We start from the raw sequence: 27729 nt of genomic DNA on the forward strand, positions 1-27729 counted from the left end.
CCTGAATTTGGTTACAAACACCTGAATGCTTATGGAAATGTGAGTTTGAGTTTCAGTATGTTTTCATATAATTGTGAGTTTCAAGGGAAGAGAGGTTTACTGTTGCTCATGCTAAGTCTGTTTTCAATGTGCAACTGTTTTGTTTAGCAAATGGCAATCACTGTGTGTTGTAGAATCTGAAAGCAGTGTTGGTAGCATAATTGCCTTTGGTGCAGAAGGCTGTGGGTTCTACTCCCATACCATGTAGAATAGATGGAGTGCTGGTATTGCAGTGCCATTTCGATTGCTGATTTGGTGCATTTTAAAGTGTGTAGGGGTTCTACACTCCTGAGTATGTCCTCATTTTGTATGTGATGCCTAGTAACTATGAACTTGTCTGTTCGTCATTCTGTATTGCAATATTACCAGCTTATCATTTTTACAATGTTACATAGGCAATTAATTCTTCAAGGGCGCAGCAGGCACCGAATTTGTAGATGAAGCACTCAAATGTAAAGTTGTTTGCCAGTAACAACCTCTTCATTAGTTACAGATCTGTTTAATGTGGAATTATTTGGATGACTTTTTTACTTCTGCAGAGACTGTGCTTATTAACTGATATTGGTGGATTGCAATGACAGATGTCCGAGTGGCCTTTTATGGTTGAAATATTTGAAATGGGTAGTTTTATCATTATTGGTTCATATATTTTGTTTCATTGCTTACTGGAAGAATGTTTAAAACTACAAATTTAAAACACATTCCAACAAGTGGTGCTGGAGTATAATTTAATATAGTAAGGAAGCTGAATCAAAGAACACATACAAGTATGCATGGCCCGAAAAAAATGTGTGCAAGGACTCTATGTTTGAAAACGGCCCAAAGGTAAACTTAATCCTTCACTAGCCAGATGCATTTTCTGTGAATGTGGGTTTTAATGCCGTTTCAATGAATGTGAGTTTCAAGGGCAGAAAAGTTTACTGCTCATGCAAAGTCTGTTTTCATTGCAAGACTTTTTTGTTTGTGTAACAAAAGGCTGTTAGTGTTTGTGGTATGTTATTTCAATATATGTAATCATTGTAGAAGTAAATAAAAAGCAGTATGCACACTGACAGGTGTTTGTGGTAAATGGAGAGAAATAGTCAAGTAGTGAAGCACTGGAATGGCTTTGGAAGGGGCTGTTTACAGGAACGGAAAAAGAAGGCGGGAGAGGGGACTAAGTGGGTGAGGTTATAGGAGGTGCATCATTAGTCCGGCCCTGCAGAACAGTCCCAGTTTCTCATGTGGCCACTTGGGAAAATTTAAACGGGACAGATGCTGTATTCATTAAAACTCAATTGTACTTGTTAAACAATGATCACATTTATGTCATGACCATAACAGACTTTCACTAGTGCACCTTTTGACATGGCTGGACAAGTCACAGTTGCTGTATTGGCAACATTAGTATCTCTGTAGTGCAGTTGTCATCTTCAGTACCCTGGGAGGTATGCAATGGTATGTAAAAGACAGGTTTTATTGACATTTTTTCCATATTTTTGTGTTGTATAGTGTCTTGCATTTTAAAAACGTAACATTGAATCACTATGACAGTATATTAAAATTGACAGCATATTAAAACTGCAGTTATAGATTTAAGTTTAGCTTGCATGTTGATGAGCTGTCTGGAGGAAGCATCTTTAAATGACCACCTATGCTTTTTCTGAACCATAATACGTTCTGCTTGCAAATGTTTCACTTTTTGCCATATGTTTGTAGCTTTTTGTTTCTATAGATGTACCGCCTATCGGTTTGAAATTGTGTAAATAAATTATAGCCTTGCCTTAGAATTTACATTTCTTAATGACAAGTGTTTCTGATGTTATAGTAACCCTTGCAAGAACATATGCAGTTTATATCCGGATGTTCTTGTTCAGAAGAAAATAACATTTTTTAAAGATTCTTCAGTTAGTCACTCATGTTGTCATCCAAGTCACATGCATAAACTGTAAACAGTGACATTTCTGACCTGATAAATGTTGCATGTGTAGTAACAGAGATAACAGAGCAGTTTTTAATTATAATGATTTACCATGGATGAAAGCTGTGTTTCCCTACTAATTAATGCATTTATTTCAGTGAAGCCAAGCTGTGTTTTTGGAAGTTCCTGCTGTTTTTTTTTTTTTTTCACTAACAGAGTAGGAATAACCGGATGTTATTAGACACAGGAATAAAGTAAAAGTCACTTTAACCTTGTAGTAACTGACCTTAATGATGTTCCTAGCTTTCATCCAATTTGTAAGACAATTAAATAAGCTTTAGCAATTGTGTATTTAAAGAACTGATTTGAGTGTGATTTTTCATGTTACAGTTGGTGGCAGGAAGTTGAATCAAAATGTACAGTACCAAAATCCTGGAACTCCTGTTGAAAACTGTTGATTCATATAGAATATTGAAGATTTCCAGTACTTGTTAAGTCTTTGTTGTGTAGCTTAGAGAGAACAATTGATTGGCCCACTTCTGAGTAAGTGCATGCTTCTCATTAATATTGCCACTGTAATCGTGAAGAAATAAAAAGCATTTATGAGGTTGGGGATTGGCATAATGGATAAGGTATTTGGCTAACAAACACAAGATACATGGTTTGATTGATCCTCACTTTAGGAGGGTTTGTTTGGTCAGCTTGCTCTGAATATTACTGATTTGTGGCTGCATTTTATTTTAAATTAAAGCTCTTCATTTAAGGTTTGATCACTTCTATTTTGTATCCTCAAGGATGATATATTACTTTTGCTTTGGAGTTTTTAGTTCTTGGCTAGGGTCAGTTAAAAAAAAAGTTATCAAAGAATTCCTTCGCAAAATGTGAATAACACCAGTTTATTAGTGGGGGAAGCTGAGAAACAGCATTGCTCTTTTATTTAGAACTGTCTCTATTTCCCTCAGAGCCACACTCTCTCGAGACCTAAACCTAGTCACCACAGTTAACAGAACATGCTGGAGGGATAGATTCCTGTCCCAGAGACTTCCCATACTCTGGATCCAACTACCTATACTCTGGATCCAACTACCTATCTATGTTAGGCAGAGTTCGTCACTAGTACTCTTAAAGAAAAATCTTGATGAGTGGATGGGTAATAGGAATTTCACACCATTAGTCACATTGGTGGCCCTGCTAGATAGGGGTGCAGGTAAATAGCATCCATGGGTGGCAAAAGTCAGGGAACCTTGTTGGCTAGGCTTACATAGGCCCTAGGGCTATGAACCTATAAGTGTTTATTTGGCCTGCTTGCTCTGAATATTGTTATGTGGCTGCATTTTTAACCCCCAAAACCCTCTGTTCGTTTTGCGTTCTTAAATTTGGTGGCTTTTGAGTTTCCTGCCCTACTATAAATCTGATTTTGGACACTCCTCCCAGTCCCATCTCTTCTCATCATCTCATTCTATTGAGTAGAGCGAGATAGTTTGGGAAGGCCCACCCCCTTAGTTTCTCATCCTTGAATTATCTCGTTTCCTCCCGTCCCACTTAACCTAAAAAAATTGCCCTTTATTCATCTGCTTTTACTGTATTGGTGTTTCTTCCTACTTTATTTTGCTTTTGTTGCTTGTTCTTAAAAGTATTTAATTGCTTTTATTCTGCTACATTTATTACTGCTTATTAGTAGCCCGATTAAATTGTAAATGTTACTCTAAGCCTTTTGGTTTAAGCACTTGGGCTTCAGGCCAGTTGTTTTACATTAGGAAGGTTTGTGGTCTATGCTCTTGTGGGAGGAGAGGGTAGATTCTGCCCTTCCGAGCTGGGAATTGCTGGTTGAAGATTTATCGTCCCTGCTTATTTGAATGGTTTCTTTCAGAAAATGGTGCACCTTGTTTGCTGTAGCATAGACTAGATTCAGACCTGCTGAATCTAGCTTTGTTTGGATAATTTGAGCACAAAATCGGGCCATCTTTTGTTGGAGAGGGTTCGCCTACACCCTATTGGCAGGGGTGTGCAGTTAGAATTCGTCTGATTGAAGGTTACTGGGACAGGACTCAGTTTTGAGCTTTTTTATTGGTTACTAGGTTAATTTGTTTAAATCAGTTTGCTCTTGTTTGATACGAGTGTGTATCTGTTCTCATGTCTTAAATCGACTGAAACAGAGTTTAAATATCTTTAGCATAGTTTGGTTACAGGTTTTGCTGTATCCAGATCTGTTTGTGTGATTCCTGTTTCCTGCTATGCTATCTTGTGTTGGCTGGGGCCTGCCTGCACTTAGTGGGAGTAAGTGAACTGGTTTGAACTAGTCTGGCATAGGTAGGGTATTTAGCAAAGAGCCCAGGGATAAGGGTTGGTTGGTCAATTCCAGTGTTTCTATTTTACTTTTGTTTTTGCGGTATTTAAACTCTGCATTTGTGTGGGTTTGCACTTATTTGCACTCCATGGCTGTGCTGTTTTAACCCTTTGTGAGGTATCTCAGCCGCATTTTTCCCTTATCGGCACTTGTGTGAAAGTGAGGCCCTCCCTTTCAGCTACTGTATTGATTTTATCAAGCCCTACATACACCAATAGGGACTCTCCTCAGATACTACCCACTCTACTATCCCTGACCTTTCTTCCACAGATTCTGACAACCATGGACGGACAATTTATTATGGTTTCTCCTGCTAGTCTGGTAGATGTGGGCATCCTGAGACAGTGTAGTAACTGCCTCATGTACATGGCCAACCATCTACTGCTACCACCTAAGAACACAATATATGAGAGATGTAATTACATAAAGAACCTAGAATCCTTACTGTCTCAGTCACAAGCCAGTACATCTGGCACTGAGAAGGTTGTCTGCTCAAACATGGCAAATACTACACCTCTGACAACACCCACACCTGTACAACACACTCCTACATATACATAGGTTATCAACAAAAACATACCTAATCAAAAGAGAACTTCAAAGCAAAAACAAACATGCACATCATAACCCACAGCACCAAGCACCACACATAGTACACACACCTGTATTCCACAGCCTTTAAGGCCCAGCCATAAAACCCAACATACTAGTCATAGGAGATTCTATCGCGAGACACACAGATGTTCCCCTCACCAGGCTAGACAAGGAGAAGGTCACGGTAAGTTGTTTGTCAGGTGCTAGAATCCACCATATCACACACGCACTCAAGTCTCTTAACAACAAGTACTGTTAAGACTCTCATAGTCCATGTTGGTGTGAATGACTTGAGACGTACCTCTCTGGACTATATGAAGAGAGACATGATTGAGCACACTGAATGTGTGTTCCAGGCAGGTATGTCCCTAGCCTTAAGCAGCATCCTACCATCACCCTGAGTGATGCCTCAATACAAACAGAAAATGATTGACTTTAGCAATTGGCTTAGTTTCTGGTGTCATTCCAAAGGGATCCAGTACCTAACAGCCTAGAAGGACATGATTGACGGACCATGATGTTTTGCCAGAGGTAGCCTTCATCTGTCTCCCCTGCACTTCGGGCTTCTGGCAAAGGCTCTTGCCTCCCCCATACTCTTTTAGGCAAAGTCAAGAGCACAAAATTACCAATGTGAAAAATTCTTAAATTTAAAGGTCATGCTGCCTAACGCTAGGAGTCTTAACATGAAACTGCACTCATTGCAAGAATTCCTCTCCCTGGAGGATGCTGACATTTGTGCAGTCACGGAAACGTGGTTCAAAGCTGCGGAGAGCACCCCAGCCTTACCAAATTACTCATCCTATCATACTTTCAGACCCCAAATGGAGAGCTACAAAGCCAGAGGGAGGGAGAGTTTCAATATTTATCAAAGACATACACACCTCCAGGCTGGTCAAACAGTATGACGCAAATGTGACACACAAAGTGCAGTTAACTGTTGACAAAACGCATATTCAAATCATAGCTAGCTACAAACCCTCAACCATGACTCAGGGCACCCACTTCACCTATCTGGACTTGCTTGAATCCATCAAGAATCAACCTTCGACCCTGATCTGGGTGACTTTAACTACCCAACCACAGAGCGGAAGTGGAAGATTGCAATGCAATCAAAAGCACAGAAATGGCCACTACATTCACTACAAGTACCTGCTTATTTTTTAAAACAAGCCTACATTTCAGTTTGTGGGGATGTCTTCCGACTATCCCACACCAGTGACTTTAGGGACACTGATTTGCTGCATTCGCTGCCTGTCATTGGCCTTTTGGTCCCTCCCCCCAAACAGGATTGACTATAATTCTCAATGATTTGTGAGAAAACTACACATTTTATGAAAAACAGACCAAAATATGAGGCAAACATCTGGACATTCTGTGAAATTCTGGTGCAGAAAAATGGAAGAGATTCTGTGCTTGGAACCAGGCACTAGGTATTGACACGACTGTTCCAAATATTCCTCAGATTTTGCAATACTTAACTGAGATGCTGGATAAAGGCCTTTCCTTTTCATCAATTAAAATTCATGCCTCTGCCATTTCAGCTCATTACAATACAAAACCACCTATTTTTTCTCATCCATTGCTAAGGCAGTACCTCAGAGGAGCCAAAAACATAAGACCTCCAAGGAGAGCACCAATACCTGCTTGGGACCTCAACTATGTCTTGGAAAAACTCACACTGCCTCCGTTTGAGCCAGCCTCTGCAGTTGATATAAAATTCTTATCCTGGAAAACAGCTCTGCTCCCAGCAATAACCTCCGCTAGATGAGTCTCAGAGTTAACAGGCACTCATGGCTGTGAAACCTTTTATCATTTTCCATCCTGACAGGGTTTCTCTAAGGACAAACCCTACATTTATGCCTAAGGTAGTGTCCAGTGTGGCCCTTAACCAAACAATTAATTTGCCTACCTTTTACCTAAACCCACAGAATACGGGTGAGAGACTTCTGCATTCTTTGGACATTCACAGGCAGCTATGCTTCTACTTGGATAGAACCAAAGCTTTCAGAAAGACTGAACAACTTCTAGTGGCATATGCTGCAGGATTACAAGGAAAGCCTCTCTCAAAACAGCCTATTTCAAAGTGGATAGGCCATTGCATTCATTTCTGCTATTTACAGCATGGCAAATCAGTGCCTAAGGGCATTAGGCCATATTCAACCAGAGCAGCAGCCTTCCTCAGAGGAGTACCAACCAAAGACATCTTAGAGGCTGCAACTTGGAGTTCAGTGCATACTTTTACAAAGCACGATCACTTACCTCTCTACTCTAAATCCAGGGCAGGGTTTGCCACTGCAGTTCTGCAGGGCCTGATAGCCTCTCCTAATCCTATTTAGCCAGCCTCCCAACCTTAGCTTTGGGATTCAACCCAATTGTAATGACTGCAACAGTGAAACACGATGAACATAGTACAGTTGTGTACCTACCATAAATGTAAATGTTCGAGTGTATTCACTGTTCAGTCCAGGTTACCTTCCCACCATTCCCCTTTTCCTTGCTGGGACTTATCTGTACTTCTCTATTCTATGCAACCTATGTGGTGTATTTGCTTGTAGATGAAGGAAAAGTTGTTTTTTTGTGTATGCATGCTTATTGGCATGATTAAGCCTACCTTTTTAGGGGCACCTGACATCTGGGGCAAGAAAAACTGAAGAAAAGGGCGTTGGCTGCATCTTTTATACCTTTGGCGCACTGACGTCAGGGAGAAGGCGACAGCAACCGACGTCGGACCCAGACTTTGGAACTCGGGCCGACTGTGGGTAGCCTGCCAGCAGGATAACCCAATTGTAATAACTGCAACAGTGAATACACTCGAACATCTACATTTATGGTAGGTACACCACTGTACTGTCCCATGTTAGTGTTGTGGATCAATGCCTTAGGGTTGGCCTTGGTCCCAGTAGGTTTCCAGAGCAAATATTCAATTTCTGAACTCTGCCTTAATGTGTTGAGACCCCTTTGTTGACATGGACTGAGCTATCAGCAGTTCTCTTGGTCATGTGGGTGGACCAGACTACCTCTGCTTTGGGGAAATTGTTTTTAGTCTTGGGGTCTGTTGACTTTTGTCTGCTCCATGGGTGCTGTGGCCCAGTTTCAGTGCTTTGGTCATGTCATGTCCCAATGCAGTGCAGTTATCCCTGCATGAACCCATCCCAAGGAGATGCAGGCAGTAGGTTACTTGGGGCTATCATTTGCTTCATCTGCCTTATCGCCCTGTAGTGCAGTGGGACTGGAGGTCATTCCCAAGGTGCCTGTTGTGAGTTTGAAGCTTAGATATCATGTTCTGTGGATTCGCTTTCTTCAGAAATTGTGCAGAAGACTAAGTGGCAGAGAAGCACATAAAATCTCCAGTAGAGTCCCCACCCAGGATATGGATGAATGTCAGCAGGGTGATCCCACCCCAAGCACCTGATGACCCCAAATTTGGGAAGTCTTAGAGCTCACCAGAGTGAAGGCTAAATGGCCCCAGCACATTGAACTGAATCTGAGCATATCCTCCTGGATGCCTTTCACTCACTTGGATCATCATCTTGGTTGTCCCCTCCTACAGATGAGACTGTTACGGTGATATCAGAAAGTGTATGGAAAAACTTGCATCTGGTCGCTCCTATTTTTAAGTGTTCAGGTAAGTGTCTTTGGTTGACCAAGATCTGTCCCAGGCTGTCAAAGAATACAGTAGTCGTCTCTATTATGAATTCAGCTACTCTTTTTAGAAAGCCTCCTGAGACCGTCCAAATCTGTTCACCCCCAGGTGGTCCTTCAACAAGTTTGATAAGTGGTTCTTCTTGACTTCCACCTTTAGTTTGTGGGCACTAATCTAATACATATGGAAAGGTTCCAGAAAGATTTAAAAGATGTGATGGCTAAGAACCCAGAGGACCTTCCAGATTTAGACTTAAAATCCCAACTTCAGTTCCAGCGGTCAGTGTCCAGTTGTATGGTTACTTAGAGCCGTCCACCTTACCTGTAGAGCAGTGGATGGTTCCGTGAGGTTGGAGGGCACTGAACTAGCAGTTTGCCATCACCTCTGGTTCTTTCTTACAGATTTCAGTGAGAACTAGAAAGTGAACAATTTTTTTTATGGTTCTTTGCTGTTTTATGAGTCAGTGAAAGCCAAGCTAGCGAAGCAGGATAATGAGAGCAACAGCCTTTCCAGGGTTTGCATAACATTTCAGCCTTCCCTTGTTTGTTTGGTGGGATGGATCATAAACCATGCTAGCTTTGGTTTCTCCTTTCCAAATGTAGCAGTTTTTTTTCCTTCTCTCTCTCAGGACAATAAAACTAAACCCAACTAGCTGTGGATATTTATGTTTCAGCCTTCTTATGGCTTCATCAGCACAGTGGACTGTTTGGATAATGTTTAGAAACACAATGTTGTCTTACCCAGCTTTATTGGCCTGAATTTGTCAATAACAGACTTAAAAAGAAAAAAGTCATGGGCATTCAGAATTGCCATATAGCTGAAACACCTGATGTCTGTAAGGGGTCATTTTTATGTACCCCATGTGCCTAGAGGTTTAAGTAATCACGCAGTGAAAACTTTAACTACATTTTTCTTTTAGTTTTTACTGATTGGTTTGTCTGAATAACTATGTCAGAGAATTTGTCCCCTCCTCATCACACAAATCAGGCAATTCCTTATCCTTAGAGAAAGTCTGAATCTCCATTTCTGTCTTTGACAGCAGATTGTTTCAGACAAATGGGTTCTGAGTGTGATTCAGTAAAGGTACAGATGGGAAGAAATCCCTCCTTTCCAGAAAGTTATTACATATCCACCAGACCAAATCCCTCTGTTCCCTTCTATCCTACTGCACGTGCTTTCTTGGAGGGATAATAGAAACCGTTCCTCCTTCCTAAGGAGAAGAGGTTTTTATTCAAGAATGTTTCTGGTGCTACAGAAATAAAATGCCTGGGGACCAGTTCTGGACCTTTTCTTTCATAAGCCAATTTGTGATGGTACCAAAGTACAAAATGCTTTCATTACGCAATCTCTTACCCAATCTTCCTCATTTGAGATTTTTGGTAATCTTATATTTAAAAGATGCTTATCACATTCCTATCTTTCCAGACTTCAGAAGTTTAAAATTGTGTGTGTCTGGATTTATATTGTCAGTTGTTTACCTTACCCTTTGGGCCGTCTGTTGCTCCATGTGTGTTCACTGTGTCTAACTCCAGTTAAAGCACATTGCAGACTGGGATTCTAAGAAAAAAAGTTTACTCCATCATGAAGGATTGTGCTCCTGGGGTGTCTGCTAGACACCTCAGGACAAATGTCTTTTCTTTTCCTGTGGAAGAAAAGATCTATACTGAGATATTTTCCAGTTTTTTTTCCCACTCTGGCTTTGGTCACTGTAAGGGAAAACCTCAGGATTTTGGGTGTCATGGCATCTATGATTCTCATTATATATGGCAAGACACCACACAAAGATACAGTGGTATCTTGAAGTGTCTTTGGTTACAGCACCTACTCCGATTTCCGATCAGCATTTTGAATGTTGAAAATGCCAAATTTAATTGAAGTGAAATGTTCTAAATCTCAGAAAAACAAACTGATGGAACATTGATTTCTTTCCCAGGGAAAGAAATCGGTGGTCCGTCATTGGAGTTTGCTATTTCCTCCACTGTGGTGCGGTCTCGGAGTTGGTATATTTAAGTAGGGGGTTTGTGGGGGGCATAGCCCCCTACTTCTGTCAGTTAAAGTATTGAAAAATATTTTTTTTGCACGGAACACCGATTTATTTCCCTGGGAAAGGAATCAATGTTCCATCAGTTCGCTCTTTTGATATTTCAAACATTTCAGTTAGATTAAATTGCATTTGGCGTTTTCAGCATTCAATATGCTGATATAGACCCCTACATCCATTATCTTTATTTATTTTTATTTATTTATTTTATTTATTTTACATTTGTTGACCGGGAAAGTCCGACTGGAGGGAGGTCCATTTACAGCGGAGTCCCGGGGAGAAAAGCTCCACTAATACAACTACATCTTTGGTGGTAATATACACAATACTAGATATTTATAATACAAGATATAAAAAACAATATGAAGAAGTGATTTGTATAAAACTAATGAAAGGACTACATTGTATCAATACAATCATCAGATGAGACAAACTTTGCTGATGCAGGACTGAGCGTGAGCACAGGAAGGCACTGTATGCCAGTTTTGAGGAGAAATTAGTACTGTAGTATAGAGATAGAAAGCAGGATGTAGAGTGGGTCGGAAGTATTTGGGTAGAGCAGGAAAGCATTTATGTGATGCAAGGACAGAGCCAGGAATGCAGGAGGTGTGATTTAAGTGATCTTTTGAACAGTGAGATAGATGGAGCAGAGGAGATATTCTGGGGGAGATTATTCCATGTCTTTGCTATGGTATGAGCAAATAGAGCTTTTCCTGCAGTGTTGTTGGCTTGAGTTATATGCAGGGTTTTGTTGGATGAGAGTGGACGGTTTGCTGAGTATTGTTTAAGTAGTTGGTTCAAGGCTGAGTCTTGTGGGGATTCTTTAGGATGTTGTAGGTGAGGACAAGTTGGTGGAAACTAATTAAATGAGGAAGTTCTAACCACTGTAATTCTTTTAGGCAAGACAATGATGGCTACTAAAAGCAGAGTTACTGGCTAATTTTGCAATCTTATTGTAACATGACTCTAGTTTGTTCATGTCTGTTTTCTTAATGCAGGTTAGGATAGGAGATGCATACAGTAGTGTAGACAGAAGATGGGTTTGGGCTAGGGTGATTCGTGGCTTGGTCTGTTAGGAAGTGTTTGTGTTTATACAGTGTTCCTAATTTTTATGTACTTTCTTAATAGTTTGGGAGATGTGGACATCAAGTGGAGGTCATTATCTATTTCAATGCCAAGGAGTTTTGTGTGATGGGAGGGGGAGATTGTGGTGCCATTTTGGAAGTGATAGTGAAAAGAGGGGTGTGGGTTTGTATTTGGTTGGGGAGAAAAGTAGTAGTTTTGTCTTGTTGGGGTTAAGGATCAGTTGGATATCAGTAATCCATTTTTCCGGCGTTGAAGGATTCCTGGGTAAGATTTTGAAGAGTGGTAAGGATGGGGCTGAGCAGATTAATGTGGAGTCATCTGCATATTGTATGAGTGATGCATGCAGTGTGGAGGTGTGTAGTTTATTAGTGAAAATAGTGAATAGTAATGGACCTAGTATTGAGCCTTGTGGAAACTATGGTGGATGATAGTAAGGGTGATAGGAAACAATCAGTCAAATGGCAAGGAACCCTATCAGAGAGATAGTTTCTGAACCAAGCAGTTCTAGAGGGGGCAAAGGATAATGATGTTAGTGTGTGAAGTAGTAGGTTATGTGAGACCATGTCAAATGCCTTAGAGAGATCTAAGAATATGGCAGATACAAAGTTGTTGTTATTTCTGAGTTGGTTAACCTGGTTGGTGAAAGACAGAAGAGCAGTGGTTGTACTGTAGTTTGGGTGGAAGCCGTGCTGGGTTGAGGAGAGGAGATTATGTGAGGTTAAGAAATGCATCACTTGGGTATGAATAAATTTTTCCAGAATTTTGGACAGGGGGGATAGGATAGCAATGGGGCGGTAGTTTGATAGCTCGTAGGAGTTACCACCTTTGTGTAGGGGGATAATATGTGATTCCTTCCACAGATGAGGGATATAAGCCTCTTTTATGGAGCGGTTAATCAGAATTGAGACAGGGTAGGCTAGAGATTCAGCTGCTAGTTTTAGGAAATTAGTGGGTAGGCCATCAGCTGCAAGAATGGTAGGTTTTAATTTTGAGAGTAGCTTTTTGACTATGGAGGTTGGTATGGGAGAGAGGGTGAAAGGTGGTACATTACTATGGTCCTTAGTGGGGGTGGATATAGGGTTACTGCTAGATAGCCGAGTAGATAATGATAGAATAGAGTCTATGAAATGATGGTTAAATTGAGAGGCTAAGCTGTCAGTAGTGGAATTTGTGTTGGGAGCTGGGGTAGTAGTTTTACCAGGTTTTAGAAGGGAGTTAATAGCATGCCAGAATTTTTGGGTTTTTTTTAGAGTGTTTGTTTTGGAGATGAAGGAAGTAGCTTTGTTTGTCTAGCTTTGTTTGCCTTTTGGCTTGATTGCGAAGTTGTTGATAGTTCTGTCTATTTAAGCTAGTATTGTTCTTTTTCCAGATCTTCCAGGCATTATCTCTGGCTTGTAGTAAGCCTTTTGTGGTCCTAGTCAGCCAAGGAGCATAGTTTACCTTGGTTCTAAGTTTTCTAATGGGGGCTATTGTATTCAAAACATTCATAAAAGTAGTATTGAATAGTTTAACTGCCTGGTCTAGTTCCAGAGTATGTAATGGCTGCCAATTACATTGTCGTAATAACGTATTGAGAGTTTGTGGATTTACCTTGTGCTCGTTTCTAGTTTGGGTTTGGTTATGTTTAATTTTTTACGAAGAAGGAAAGTGGGGTAGTGATCGCTGAGTGAGTCTGGAAGACAGCCCGTGAGATAATTTTGACTAGGGAAATTTACTAAAGTCCAATCAAGAGTTGATTGTTTCTTGGATTTTTTATCTACTCTGGTAGGTTCTTGAATTAGTTGAGAGAAACCGAATAAGTTAATATGGTTAGTGGGATTGCTAGAGTTACAGGATTGCCAATCAAGATTTAGGTCTCCTAACAGAATGGTTTCTTGTGGTAGGTTAGTTGTAGCCCATTGTAACATTTCTTCTATTGTTGCTGAGTTATTTCCTGGAGGGATATAACTAGAAAGGATGTTAATTCTCTTTTTATTGTTTAGTGATAGAACTGAGCCTAATGTTTCAGCATTTTGGAATTTGGGAAGTGGGGTTTGCAGAGGTTGGAGGTTGAGTGTGTTTTTAATAGAATAGCAACTCCACCTCCCTTTTTAGTATTTCTGTCTAGTCTTAGGATGTTATAGCCTGATGGAAGAATTTCTTCGTTCTGGATGGAGGGTTTTAGCCAGGTTTCAGTAATAGTTAGTAAATCTGGGGAGTGTTGGGCTATGAATGTATGTAGGTCATGCAGTTTGTTTGTTATGCTTCTTGAGTTTAGGTTTATAATAAGTAGGTCTGATGTTTGTTTGTGTGAGATGATGTTGTTGTATGAACCTGTTGGGGTGTATGTCTCCTGAGATTAGTAAACATTTCTTGTAGATTAGTTTGAGTTTTAAAGCATGTGCTAGGTCTATATGTGTTTTAGGTTGTGCTTGTTTTTTGATATTGTGAGTGGTAGGGGATTTATATATATATAATAATGGGCCGTCTCTAAATAGTGTGGAGCAGATTGTGAAATATTTGTGTTTGTGTGTGAGTGGGTAAGAATGTGTTGTGTGGAATGAGTTGTTTAATGGTATGCTAGTGGGTGTGGATGTGGTGAATGTTAGTGTGGTGAGGGTAAGAATTAGAGCTAGTGGTATCAATTCCATTGTTAGTGTTGCTACTAGAGATATATAGATAGGAAGTAAGATGGGTGTTAATGGCTGGGTGTTGATCTTTAGTTTGGCTACTGGGTGGGGTGATTGTTTTGGGTGTGTCTGTGTTTAATTGAGGGAGGTGGTGATTGGTGTGAAGAGTGGATTGGTTGTCAGTGTTGGCTATAAATGAAGATGCACTGGGGTGGGTGGGATTTGGGGTAGGGTAGGAGGCGGAGTGAGCTTAACAGGAGCGGAAGAGCCGAGAGGTGAGGTGGCTCAGGAGAAACAATCAGGGAGCAGGACTGCAACTGCAGGTACAGCTACGGGAAGGGATTGTAACTTTTGTGGCTTCTGAACTAGTGGTGTGGTCAGGAACTATTGTAGTCCTATCAGATAAGGAAAACAAAAACTAGGGGGAAAGAGAAGTTGTTAAGTAGAAACACTTCTGTTAGGGGCAGAGATGAATCCTAATTTGTAAGCCTTCAGGTGTAATATGAGTGGGTTTAGCAGGACTTTGGTAAGAAACTGCCACCTGGTGGCGAAGAGGGGGTGATTTCCAGCACTAGTATACTGTGCCACACCTGTTGTGCTTTATGGGGTTACTAGGAGCAAACAGGGGATAACTATGGATTCAGGGGGCTTGCGGCAGGCTGCTATCACATACACTGGTAGGATGCTGGATAATAGTATAATACTGTTATAATATTGCCCTTAGAGCTACATACACCGAGTTGTCCCTGTATGATTTCAGTTGTGCCTTTTTCACTTTTGGAGGTCTTTGGTATGCCTGGGAGCAGGGTATCTTCAGACGCCCTCTCTATGATCGGAGGAATTCCTGACCAAAAGTACTAACCTTATATGTAGGAGGGCTACCCAAAGTCCACTCTTCAAATTTTCCCTTAAAACTACCTTCCTCGAACTATACTACTGATCTAATCAGCGTATCCTATAACTAAAAAGATCATCTCTACTTAACTCCAAGTAGACTATTCTCTATCTGTTAAACCTAGCACTTGCTCCTACAGTACTTATTACCTTGATACGGCACTCTTATAGATAGCACCCCAAAAAGGCAAACCCCCATTTCTCGGTCACCCACGTCCCCCGGAATCTCTTTTAAAGTTTTTTTGTCTAGTCCTTCTAGCATGTCGAGGGATCAGTTGCTAGTGTCCTCTCCTGCTCAGCTGGTGAACCTGGGAATATTGAGGCAATATTACAATTGCCTCATGTACACAGACAACCCTCTCCTCCTCCCAGAAAACACAAATACATGCGAGAGATGCAACTATACGGCCAAACTGGGGGCTGAGCTCTTCAACATAGGACTGGCAAGACCAGTCAGGAGGAGAAGGTTACCACACACACTATAGACCCAGTCTCACATAGTACCATCACAACCTCAAATCATACACATAAACACACAAAGACATACTCGGAGGCTCTGATCAAAATCTACCAAAACAGCAGAGGCCACCAAAGCAGACACCCAAACAACCACCACCTCAGAACACAACACCTGCAACACATAGACCTCACAGTCAGAGTGTCAAACAGTCACAGCCCTTAAGGCCAAACACAATGCCAGACACACTAGTCATTGGTGACTCCATAGTCAGACACACTGGCGTCCCGCTCACCAGACTGAGTAAGGAGAAGGTCACAGTAAGCTGCCTGTCGGGCGCTAGAATCCGCCACATAACGCAAGCACTCAGGTCTCTCAACAGCAGGTACAAATATGACTCAGTCATTGTCCACACTGGTGTAAACGACCTGAGGCGCACCTCCTTGGACTACATGAAAAGAGACATTGAGGAGCTCTCTGATTATGTAGCCCAGGCAGGTATGACCCTGACCTTGAGCAGTATCCTACCTTCACCAAGAATGATGCCACAATACAGAGATAAGATGATCAGCTTTAACAATTGGCTTAAACTCTGGTGTCATTCAAAGGGGATCCAATGTCTGTCTGCCTGGGATGACATGCTGGACAAGCCACGCTGCTTCGCAAGGGACGGCTTGCACCTGTCACCCCTGGGATTCCGGATATTGGCAAAGGCTCTTGCCACCCCATAGTGCCTTTTTAGGCAAGGCTCAAATTCTAAACCTACCACCCTAGAACACAAAAAGGAAAAAACTAAGGGTAATGCTGCTCAATGCCAGAAGTCTAAATCTCAAAATGCACGCACTCAAGGCCCTTCTCAGTATGGAGAACATCGATGTCTGTGCTGTGACAGAAACCTGGTTCAAGGCTCCTGAGAGCACCCCAGCACTATCAGGTTTTACCTCATATCATGCTCCGCCCCAAAATCCGGACAATACCAAGAAAGGAGGGACGTATCCATATTCATCAAGGACACCCACACCTCAAGACTGGTGGCAACGCACGATGCATCGGAGACCATCCAGGTGCAATTAACCATAGGCAAGACTGCTCTGCAAATTGTAGCATGTTACAGGCCACCCTCACAAACTCAGGAACCTCACATGGCCTTCCTGAAAACACTAGAGGGGATAAATGTATCACCAAACACCATCATACTAGGTGACTTCAATTACCCTAATATAGACTGGGAACACTATTCAAGCCCAAACACCCTAGCCCAAAAGTTCCTGGAATTCATAAACTCAAATGCCATGGAACAACTAGTCACCATCCCCACAAGAGGAGAAAACATACTTGATCTCATCATCACGAACATGGGAGCACAATGTTCAACACCGGAAGTATACCCCTCACTGGTGAGATCAGATCACAAACTAATCTCGCTGGAGGTCCTCATCCCACCCCACCTGAAATAAAAAGACCACAGTAAAGAACTTCTCAAAGCCGACTTCACACTTCTAAAGACTAGTGTGGTCTCCTTTAAGGCCCCGAGCCGGAAAACAGTACTCAAGCCGCTGAATCACTTACAAATGCCTTCTACCAGCACCTGCAGGACTGCATGGATAAGGCAATCCCAAGCAAAACAAAGACTCTTTGTACCAAAGGCAAGCGTCCAGTCTGGCGGACCCCAGCCATAAACAAACTCTACAACAAAAGGAGGAAGCTACTACAAGATAGAGCAAAATCCTTAAAAGGCAAGACACCCTTGATCACTATAAGTAAAAACCAAGAGCTCTCATAAAATCATCCAAAGCAAATTTTGAGAGAAAAATAGCTAAAGACTCAAAAGACAATCATAAGGCCTTCTTTAGCTATGTTAGAAACCTGGGAGGAAACTCCCAGATATGCTCAGAACTAATTCAAAATGATGTGAAGATTACTGATCCTACAGACATTGCCAACATACTGGCTGACAGGTTCAGTGCAAACTTCTTCCCCCAAAAGGAGAGATATCTATACCAAGCAATTGCAGCCCCAAACATCTCCAAAAGTGAGAACTGCTCTCTCCAAAGCAAAAAACACAGCATCCATGGGACCTGATGGTGTCCCCGGCTGTGTGCTCCACGAACTCAATGAGGAATTAAACCCACAGCTAGGACAGCTGTTTAATCATAGTCTTACCTCTGGATCGCACTCCAGGAGTGGCGCACTGCAGCTGTGGTCGCACTTCACAAAGGCGGTGCCTCCACCGACCCTGGAAATTACCGGCCCATTAGCTTGACAAGCCTTATCTGCAAAGCCATGGAGAGGATCATAATGGACCTCATAAATAAAGACATAGGGAATTTGCAGACTTTGGATCACTCCCAGTTTGGCTTTGTCAAAGGCAGATCATGCCTTCTAAACTTGGTTGACTTTTTCGAAACGGTCACCAAAGCCATTGATGAGGGAAAGGCAGTCCATACAGCCTACCTCGATCTGGCGAAGGCCTTCAATACAATACCCCACTCGGGTATCATTGAAAAACCATCAGCTTAAATGTTAACCCATACATCACAAGATGGGTTGCAAACTGGCTGAGTGACAGAACCCACAGGGTCAGAGTTGCTGGCGCCATGTCAGACTCAAAGCCTGTCACAAGTGGTGTACCACAGGGCTCAGTCCTGGGCCCACTCTTGTTTGGCATCTACTTTTCCAAGTACAAGCAAACACAGGAGGGTTATGGCTGTGAAGTTTGCAGATGACTGCAAACTAGGCCATAGTAGAAAAGACATCTGACACAGATATCCTTCAGAAGGGTCTCACAGAAACGGATAACTGGTGCCAGAGCCATGGCCTAAAGTTAAATGCCAAAAATGCATAGTCATACCCTTCGGGAAAAACAAGGTTACCCCTAGCTACCAAATAGGTGGCAATCCACTGAGCACAGAAGAAGTTATCAGGGACCTGGGGACCCAGGTTGATAGTAGTCTGTCATTCGACACCCATGTAGCTAAAGTAGTTAGGAAGACCTTCTACATTGCCCACCTTATCATGAAGGGATTCTCATCTAGATCAAGGGAGGTCATAGTCTCCTATACTCATCACTCATCAGACCAATGATTGAGTACAATGCCCCATTCGGAATGTATCTGACCCGACACTTGTAGCAGCTGGAGAGGCCACAAAAGTTCCTCACCAAAAGGATAAAGGGTCTCAAACATCTGTCCTATGCTGCCCGACTGAAAGAACTCCAGCTCTATTCAGTCGCTTGCTCAGAGGTGACCTTTGCCTAACATACAAGGCCATGTCAAACCCAGATTTGATGAATATGCTTCACCTAAAAAATCTAGATCCGTCAGAGCCACAAGGGCGGAGACTTAAACCTCGACACGGCTATTAATAGGACGTGCTGGAGGGATAGATTCATCACCCAAAGACTTCCTATGCTGTGGAACAAAATCCCGGTATATGTGAGGCAGAGCACCTCGCTGGCCTTGTTCAAGAGAAATCTTGACCAATGGATGGGAGATCGCAGATATACCCCAGGGATTGCCTCAGTGTCACTGCTCGACAGAGGCACAGCAAAATAATGGGTATAGTTCCCCATACTAAAGTGGTGGCGTAAGCCACAAAACTATGGGCTAGGCTTGTAAATGCCCTCGGGCAGATAGCCTAGTATTAACTTATGAACCTATGAACAGTACAGGGGGACACCCGTGGTTACAGCTGTAAGGAGAGGAGAGACAAAAAAAAAAGCCTTAGTACAGCAGGAAAACTAGGAGGAGGATTGTGTGTAGGATAGTAATAGTGAGAGGAGCGTTTAGTGTGAGAGGGACCCAAAGAGAAACCCAAAGAGGGACTTGTGAAAAGAGATGTAATTTGGTTCCTATAACTACTAAAAGTTGTCACAGACAATACCACAGTGGTGTGGTACATAAACAGGCAAGGGGGAGCCAGGTCTTTCTTCCTATGAAGACTAGCAGTGTTTAGCATGGGGTATAGCTTTACAGCACAATCTCATTTACATTCAAGTCAGAGCAAAATTGTGTGTTAAACAAGGTGAGGCAGGGCAAAGGCAAACCTTCACAAATGAAAGCTAGTTCAGGAGGCCTTCAAAGATTTGATCCATCTGTGGGGAGTACCACAGGTAGACCCTTTTGCTTCCCATCTGAACAATCAGCTGGCAAACTTTTGCACCAGAATTCCATGCAAGAAGGCCTGAAAAATAGAATTTTTTCTTTAGTCAGGAGTTTTCCTGTGTGATTTTCTACCCTTTCCATGGATATCCAGGGTACCTCTGAAGATTGAGGGAATCCCCCAAGATCATTGTAATTACTCCCTTCTGGCCCAGACAGCAGTGGTTCTTCCTTTTGGAGTTTGCCAAGGACAATTACCGCAACCTTCCTCATAAACTTGATCTAGACACATAAGAATAGGGCTGTTTGATGCATCCCAACCCCAAACAACTTCAACTGAATGTCTGGATGATAGGTTCTTGATCGCTTTTGGACACCTGAGGACGTGCAGTAGGTACTACTGGAGGGAAAAATCATATGTTAATGAATGGGAAATAGTTGGTGGCAACATATCCAGCACCCATTCAGGGTTAGTGCTTCTCTGATTTAACAATATTTGTGTGTTACTTTCCTGTGGCCTGTCTTATTCCTCCATCAAGGTTCGTTGTTGGCCATTTCAGCATGTCTGCCACTGAATCTCCATCTGTCAAGGCATTCCCATGTCAAAATATTTTTGAATGGGGTATTGCATAACAGACCAGAAAGAAAACCAATGGCTCCTTCTTGGGAGCTTAATTTTGTGTTTAGAGAAGGAAATACTTGCTCTGTTTGAACCAGCTCATCTGGGTGACTTGAGGTTCTTCACATGAAAAACAGTTTTACTGATTTGTCTGACCTCCTGCAAGAAGAGTGTCCAAGTTGCAAGATCTTATGGCGGGTTAACCTTATCTCATTTTCCACAGAGGCAAGGTTCTCTTGAGAACCAGTCCTACGCATATGCCTATAATAGTATCTTAAGTTTACTGTAGGTCAAACTGTCAATCTCCCAGTGTTATTTCCTGAACCCCAAAATGAGGAAGTAAGGATTTTCATACCTTGGATATCTACAGATAACTCTGATACTATTTTGATAGAAAAAAAATCTTTCAGAACTTCCTAGATGGCAAATGTTGGAGGTGTGATTGGGAAGAAGGAGATAAGTGGGAACATATGTTTTGGGAGTGCAATGAGTTGGCAGAGTTTAAACATTTTCTACAGAGTACTCTGTCAGAAATATTGGATGAGTGAATAGGTGTAACTACGGAAATTATTTTTTTTAGCTGGGATACAGAATCTGAATTCTGTAAGTAAGGCCTTGTTAAGTTTAATTTTGGTGGCTGCCAAAAAAGTATTTTCTAGAAAATAGAAATCGAAGTCTAAAGCAACTGTAGTTTAAATAGTTAATATTGTAACAGAGATATAAAAGAATTGAATGGGGGATCTTTAGAAAATGGTAGGAGCAAACTAGATATGAAAAAATGGAAATTGTGGGACAATACATGCAGAATAATGTTTTGGAGAAGTGAGTTTAAGGGAAGGCAGGAATTGAGCAATTTATGTTATGTTGTGTTCTTTTATATAATCATCGATCCAAGTGATGCATAATGTTTGTAGCTGTGAACATGTAAACATGGCTTGTTTTCTTTAAAAGAAGTGTATGTTTGCCTATACATACAAATATTTCAAGCACTGGCATTAATGCCCTTCTTGCCTGCCAATATACCAAAACACTTGTTCCCATAACATGTGTCCCAGCTGTTCTTAAAAATATCTAAACTAGTACTTGCTTTAATGTTATTTGGTAGTCTGTTCCATGCATCAGCTGCTGTCTCACAGAACCAATTAGTACACTTCTTATTCCTCGGCAGTCTTCTACATAGGTTGTCTGATTCTCTAGTACCTTTTGATAACCCTAAACGTTACCAAGAGATGATTGTCTCTAAATGCCCTATGTACCCGAGTAAGATCTCCTCTTAGATGTTCAGATATTTTAGTCTTTCATAATAACTTAAATTTTCACATCTATGGATGCCCTTAGTATATTTCTGCTGTACTCTTTCCAGTTTACTCGTGTTTGTTTTCTTATAAGGTTTCCATATTGTTATTCCATACTCTTGTTTGGGTCTAATATAACTAACAAACAATGACTTTATATTTTCTGATTGCCTAGACTTTAGAAGTCTTTTTATACAACCTATAGTTCTATAATTAACCAACTGGTTGATACGATTGGAAAAAGTCAAAGCTAGACCTACCCATATACCCAGGTCCTTAAATGAATGTACAGTTTCAATCACTGTGTGCTATATTAAGTATTCACCTTTCAGTTTATGTCTCCCAAATCTCATATACTTACTTTTTGATGTTTTTACCAACATATTATTCTCCTGTGCCCAAATGATCAATTTAGTCAAGTTCTTTTGCAGACCTGCCTTATCTGTAATACATGTAATCAGTTTACCCAATTTCAAGTCATCTGCATATAGACTATGGAACACCTCAGATGAAAAAGTGGGGTCTGAAAGATGCAAGCTAAACAAGTAAGGACCTAGTACAGAGCCCTCTGGGACACCCTGACTGTAACCAACAATTTCACCTGTCCACGTGCTGTATACTTGCCATGTCCTATTTGTAACCCATGCAGCTGTCCATCTTGTCAAGAGTACATTGATACCTAGTTGTTTTAATTTATTGATCAGTGTTTTGTGTATGACACTGTCAAATGCTGAAGTTAAATCTACATACATTTTTCATTCAAAGTGGTTATTATGTTATAGGACATCATGATGTTCTTCGTGTTTCACTTTTGCAGTCATTACATTTGGGTAATCTGCTGGCAGGTTGCCCTCAGTCGGCCTGAATTCCAAAGTCTTGGGTCCTGCGTCAGTTGCTGTCTCCTCTTCCATGCTCCATTCTGATGTCAGAAAAAGTTAATAATTGTATTACTTGTGGGAAGCAAATACCTCATAAGGATTTCCATTTATACTGTATTCCTTGCCTAGGCCCTGATCACAATGTGCCTGGCTGTCGGTTTTGTGCTAGATTTAACTAACGCACTAGTAAGCGTCTGTACATTTTTGCCTCAAAGTATTTTGGAAACGGATTTAACTACCCAGAAATGTCGTCGGATAGCAATCCGACTACCGGAGTACATAAAAAAACGTAAAGAAAAGGACAGAGAAAGGCAGTCGAGATCCAACACCGATAAAGCTTCTCCTAAGCCAATCACCGGTACTCACTGAGGCGCTTTCGCAGCCCCTGATACCCGCTACCTTCGAGTCGCAAGCCTCTACAGACACCCATGTGGAGTGTGGCATGCTGCAAGGTACTCAAGGTATTGGACTGATGGATTTATCTCCCTCGGATGGGTCCGGAGCTACTGAGCAGGCACCGGCTTCTGAGGGTGTATTCAGACCTCAACATTTGTGCATCAAACCGACGACAGCTGCAAAACCAAAGACAAAAGCAACTTCTAAAACTAAAAACCTGACGCGTGAGCCACGTGCACAGGCTTCTATGCCTAAAAAACAGATGATCAAAATGGCTGAAGACCTTATTACCTTGATCAGGGGTACCCATCCCCCTCCAAATAAGAGGCCTAGGCAAGACACTGATTATGAATTTTCAGATCAGGTTTCTATTTCTTCTGATTCCTCTTCTGATCAGGAATTATCTATACCTCCCTATGAGGATTCTGATACAGAAGAGTCTATACCATCTGCATCTCCTCCTGAGGATTATTCATTTGGAGAAACCTTGCATACCTTGAGGGAGCATTTTCACTGGGAGAGTCAAGATTTTTCAAAATCAACAAAGAGGCTCAGGGATTTCCTTCTTCTCCCTCAGCACAGGCCTTTAGCCATTCCCCCTGTTTTAGACATTGTGGATGATGTGTTTTCGGAGTCAAGCTTGACCTCTGACTCCTTACTTCCGGCTCCCAGTAAGCCTGACAGATATTACAGGGTCCCTGACTCACAAAGTTTTATTTAGAAACCCTGCTGCTGATCCTGAAACTATTTCACAGGGTCCAAAGGGAGTTAAGGTCTCAACAGCAAAATATCCTACCTCCTCTGACAGAGATTCAAGGGCACTGGACAGATGGGGAAAAAAAGTTTATACATCTGCAACCTTGGCAGTCAGGGCCTTAAATTGTCAATTTCGTATGCTTAAGTATCAACAACATGTTATGGGATTGCTGAAACAGAAAATGATGTTGATTTCTAAATGTGCAGAAAATAAAGAATTGCAGGAATTATTGCATGCAGCTGAACAGGTTGGAAAACATACTTTGCAATGTGGTTTTGAATCCTTAGAGGCCTCCTGCAAGGATGCAGTTACTTGATCTGTGATTAGGAGGCATGTCTGGCTACAGGAACAAAATTTGCCTGATCATGTTCAAGCTAAATTGCTAGATGCACCTTTACAGGATGATACTCTGTTTGGTATTAAGGCAGAAGAGGTTTTAAAGAAAATGGAAGACAAAGCTAAGTCTATGCAAATTGTTAAAGACTTCTTACAAGTGCAGCCACCAAGATTCATTAGACACTGGCCTACAAAAAATTGGTCCTTTCCTGTGTCAGACAGAGCTCAAAGGGGGCAAATCCAGACATCCTAAGGGTTCCAGATACCAGGCGCAAGATTCTTACAGGTCAAAGCAATGGGGCGTTTCTACCTCCAAATCTGGAGGAGATAAAGCGCACATCTACAGAAAACAGTCCCAATGACTTTCCTCTGTCTACACCAAGCACTTATCTTTTGGCAGCACCCTTAGGGGGAAAATTAGCATTTTTTGCTCAAAACTGGCAGTTAATAACCCAGGACAAGTGGGTACTAAACATAGTATCACAGGGATACAAATTCCATTTCCACACTCTGCCAATGGCAAACGGTTCGCCAGATCTGACAAAAAATCAATGGGCAGAGGCACAGAAACAAGGTTACGTCCCTCATGGATATGGGAGCCATTCAGCCAGTACCAGAACAGGAAAAAGGACAAGGTTTTTACTCAAGACTGTTCTTGGTACCCGGAAAGGACAAGGCCAAGCGGCCAATACTGGATTTATCGATTCTGAACACATACCTGGACATTACAAAATTCAAAATGCTGACATTGCAGCAACTTCTGCCCATGCTGGGCAAGAATGCTTGGCTGGTGACATTAGACCTAGAAGACGCATACCTGCATGTCCCAATAAGACAATCGTGCAGAAGATACCTCAGATTCAAGGCTGGCTTAATGCATTACCAATTCTTTGCACTGCTCTTTGGCTTATCTACTGTGCTCAGAGTCTTTACAAAGTGCCTGACACCAGTAATTGCATTTTGCAGACAAAGAAGTATAACAGCTTCTGCTTCGGGCGCCACGCGGCAAGAAAGACTGAGGAAAATGGCGTCGGCTGATGCCTTTATACCCGAAGACCAACAGAGATGACGTCGGGTGGAGTGCGACATCAGCCGAAGCCGGACCCGGACTTTGGAATCCGGCCGACTGAAGGGCTGCCTGACGACAGGACAACCCACTTGTTATGACTGCAGATGCATCCATGAAGGACATCTTCAATGGTACCTAAAAAATGTATGGAGTCAACATTCTCCCAGTCGGGAAACAATGATTCCTCTCATTCCCTGCCTACAGCAGGAGTTTCTATGGTGGGCAAAGGCATGTCACCAAAACATGGGACGGGCCTTCACTCCACCCCCTGCCAGCCAAACTTTAACAACAGATGCATCAGATTATGCCTGGGGGGCCCACATGGCAGGAAGATGCATTCAGGGTATATGGACCCCAAAACAAATGCATCTACATGTCAACCAGAAAGAGATGCTAACTGTTCAAAATGCCCTAACAGCCTTCAAGGACTTACTTCATTCAGGACAACTACTGATAAAGACGGACAACACCACGGTCATGTGGCATATAAATAAGCAAGGGGGCACACACTCATACCCCCTTTGCAGATTAGCCATGGCACTGTGGGACACAGCTTTGACCTACCAAATACATAGTCAAGCTCAATTCCTGCCAGGAAAGCAAAATACTCTGGCAGACGATTTAAGTAGAAACCTTATGGATCCTCACGAGTGGAAACTAAATCCATAAGTCTTCAGCATGATAACAGAGAAATGGGGGAGCCCAGACATAGATCTATTTGCCTCTCCTCAAAATTATCAATCGAAAAGATTCTGCACAAGGACTTCTCAGACAAGCATGGAAAGTGCACGCATTATCCTTCAGTTGGAAAAACCTATCAGTTTACGCCTTTCCTCTTCTTCCCAAGGTCCTCCTAAAAGTCAGACAGAAACCAAAGATGATACTAATTGCCCCAGACTGGCCCCGCCAATACTGGTACCGAATCCTAAGGAACTTGTCTCAATACCCAGCTTGGACCTTACCTCAAAGACCTCAACTACTGTTCCAGCAAAACAATCAGATCCTGCACAATCAACTCCAGACACTGAACCTGGCAGGATGGCTGATCATGTAGTTATACAAACACCTCTCAGTAAAGCTGTGACGGATGTAATTTTGGAAGCCAGAAGGCCTAGTACTAGAAAATCTTATGTTGATAAATGGAAGAGATTCTGTGCTTGGAATCAAGCACAAGGAATTGATACAGCAGAACCAAATATTCCTCAGATATTACAATACTTAACTGAGATGCTTGACAAAGGCCTAGCTTTCTCATCAATTTAAAATCCATGTCTCTGCCATTTCGGCTCATTACAATACAGAGCCACCAAGCTTTTCTCATCCTTTACTAAAGCATTATCTTAGAGGAGCCAAAAAATTAAGACCTCCTAGAAGATCACCATTACCTGCATGGGATCTCAATTATGTGTTGGCAAAGCTCACCCTGCCTCCATTTGAACCAGCTGCTACCGCTGATATAAAGTTTTATCATGGAAAACGGCTCTTCTACTAGCAATTACTTCAGCTAGAAGAGTTTCAGAGCTACAGGCCCTCATGGCTGTAGAGCCTTTTATCATATTTTACCCAGACAGGGTGTCTCTGAGGACAAATCCTACATTTATGCCTAAGGTGGTTTCCAGTGTGGCTCTTAACCAAACAATTCATCTGCCAACCTTTTATCAAAATCCGCAGAACAGGGGAGAGAGAATTCTGCATTCCTTGGACGTACACAGACTGCTAAGACTCTACTTGAGCAGGACTAAAGCTCTAAGAAAAACTGAGGAATTACTAGTGACATATGATGCAGGATCAGAAGGAAAGGCTATTTCAAAGCAGACAACTTCAAAGTGGATAAGCCACTGCATCCGTTTCTGCTACTTACACCATGGTAAACCTGTGCCCAAGGGCATTAGGTCTCATTCTACCAGAGCTGCAGCTACTTCAGCAACCTTTCTCAGAGGAGTACCAACCAAAGACATTGTAGAGGCTGCTACTTGGAGTTCTGTTCACACCTTTACAAAGCATTATCATTTGCCTCTCTACTCTAAGTCCAGGGCAGGCTTTGGCACTGCAGTTTTGCAGGACCTTATAGCCGCACCTAATACTGTTTAGCTCCAGCCTCCCAACCATAGTTTTGGGAGTCTACCCAAATGTAATGACTGCAACAGTGAAACACGAAGAACATAGTACAGTTGTGTACACTTACCATAAATGTAGATGTTTGATTGTATTCACTGTTGCAGTCCAGGTTACCCTCCCGCCACCCCCCCCCTGTCATTCTGGAGATTGTCTTTCCTTCTCCATCTTCTACAACCTATGTGGTGTATTTGCTTGTAGATGAAGGTAAAGGTTATATTGATGCATATATATATATATATATATATATATATATATATATATATATATACACATATACATATACACACACACCTGACATCTGGGGCAAGAAAAACGAAAGAAAATGGCGTCGGCTGCATGTTTTATACCCCTGATGACCTGACGTCATGGAAGAGGAGACAGCAACCAATGCAGGACCCAAGACTTTGGAATTCAGGGCAACCTGCCAGCAGATTACCCAAATGTAATGACTGCAACAGTGAATACACTTGAACATCTACATTTATGGTAAGTGTACACAACTGTACTTTACACATGGTTATAGATACATTTTCAACATATGCATGCAGTTT

The 27729-nt window shown here is 41.9% G+C and overlaps 1 protein-coding gene across 2 annotated transcripts in view; it reads right to left on the reverse strand.

Annotated features, from left to right (window-relative positions):
- The window catches only part of FAM126A (family with sequence similarity 126 member A), a 1303250-nt gene that overhangs the window by 1209172 nt on the left and 66349 nt on the right, over positions 1-27729 (reverse strand). The gene's annotated exons all lie outside the window — the stretch shown is intronic.

Source organism: Protopterus annectens, chromosome 3.part0, assembly GCF_019279795.1.
Source record: "Protopterus annectens isolate FY-2018-M chromosome 3.part0, PAN1.0, whole genome shotgun sequence".
NCBI classification, from domain to species: domain Eukaryota; kingdom Metazoa; phylum Chordata; order Ceratodontiformes; family Protopteridae; genus Protopterus; species Protopterus annectens.